This window comes from Elephantulus edwardii, unplaced genomic scaffold, assembly GCF_000299155.1.
Source record: "Elephantulus edwardii isolate Elephantulus edwardi_28Jun2011 unplaced genomic scaffold, EleEdw1.0 scaffold00948, whole genome shotgun sequence".
In the NCBI taxonomy this organism is placed as follows: Eukaryota; Metazoa; Chordata; class Mammalia; order Macroscelidea; family Macroscelididae; genus Elephantulus; species Elephantulus edwardii.
The window spans coordinates 5,349-7,137 of NW_006400698.1; the positions used below are offsets into that span (position 1 = coordinate 5,349).

At 46.2% G+C, this 1,789-nt stretch overlaps 1 pseudogene; it reads right to left on the reverse strand.

Moving 5' to 3' along the window:
- Positions 1-476: 476 nt before the first annotated feature.
- On the reverse strand, positions 477-1,049 carry LOC102846264 (annotated as a pseudogene).
- Between the last annotated feature and the right edge of the window lie 740 nt (positions 1,050-1,789).

Consider the following 1,789-nt stretch of genomic DNA (forward strand, 5'->3'; position numbering starts at 1 on the left):
TGCCTTATCTTTTAAATAACATGGCATGAAGCAGTTTGATTTCCACTCTATTGCACATGGTCCAGCCTGGTTATGGGGTTCAGCTTGTGAGGAGGAGACCAGTCCCTCTCACTCCCTGGAGGTGTAGGAGGCAGCGCACAAAAAGGTGCTACACCCAATGTTATCCTGTAACGGGCCTATCTTCATCTTCCCTGAGGTCCCAAGATCACAGGCAGAAGTCAAGGTAGGGGAAAAATTGGGATGATGAAAATCATGACTCCCTGAAACAGTCTCATGAAGGCATACGGAACAGATAAACTAATCCAGGAAGCTCTTCCTTCACAGAAGGCTGGGTAACCAGAAACATACACATGCAAAACGGTCTGTGGAACCCTGAAATGGAGGGGCCCAGTCACTGCCTAGAGTTTGACAGAATTGCATCCAGGGTCCAACCAACTGAGGTTAAGATGAGAAGGAGCCACCCCCCTCACAATGTTTTAGGACCCGAGAATAATCTCCATGATATTATATAGTCCGTTCCATTTCTAGGACCCTGGGGTGCAGAAGAGGTTGTGAGGGGGCTCTGGAGTGGCCAGCACTGGATCCTTCTCTACTGCTGATGTGTCAATGTCGAGAAAGAAGTCATCTGGGCCAGAGCCGTCCAGGTACCGCGAATGCAGAGATTCTAAGAAGACTAGGTCAGACTGGAGCAGTGCTTCAGTCTGGGAACCTGGGGTAACCACATCATCCATGGAAGTCTCCAGTTCCCTGAGGATAGAACCAATAGTACCTGACAGGGAGAAGTCCTCCTCGCCCAGGAAGAGGGCCTCTGGGGCCAGGGAAGGGGTAGGAGCTAGGAAAAGAGTGGCCTAGAGCTGCTGCAGGGTGTTGTGGATGAGGATGTGATGTCGGAGGGTGTGTGCACATGGGACCAGGCTGTGCTAGACTTTATCTAGGGAGATTTGGAGAAGGGCTTGCTGATAGCTCCGTAGGCCTGCAGGGTCCCAACTGCGCTTCTCCTCTTCCCCATCCTCCAAATATGAGTGTTTCCTTTTCACGCCTCCCATCATCATGATGGCCTCAGCTGCCTGATTGTGCAGCGACCATCTCTTGGTTGGAAGTGTGCTGTGATGGGACTGGCTACTGATAGGCTGGTGTCTAGTAGCTCCCATCCATTTTTTAAAAAATAATTTTCAGCAAAATTTTACTTGCATGTGATACTATATTGTTAAATAATTTCCACACATAATTGCACACAGAAATATACACATATACATACTTTTACACATATATGCATACATAAATCCATATGCAGTCACATACATATTCATTTCTTGTTGTAAAACTGTATATTCCACAATGTTTGTCAAAACCATTCTTATTTTCCTGGGCATTTCTTAGCTGTATCATTGATCATGGTCAAGCTCTGCCCACTTCAGTGACATTCAATGTTAACTTTCCCTTCACCAGTTGTAAGTGTTCACCACCTAGAAAGGGACCCCTACTGGCATAATAGAAAGACACTGCACTATCAAGCCAAAGGCACATGATTTGAGTCTACCAGCTGCTTCATGGGAGCAGTTTACTTCCTCGGAAAACTCACTGGAGTGCCAACTATGCATCAGATCCAACTCAGTGCTACCTACTAACAACAATTTAGAAAGTGATTCTCCTTCTTCCCTCTCACTCAATTCTGTCTGGTCTCACCTTCAAAATATACTTCTGTAATGGAAAGCATAAATATTTACATACTAGGCATTGGTGAGATGAGATGGACTGGCATGGGGCATTTTGAGTCGGATGACCATAT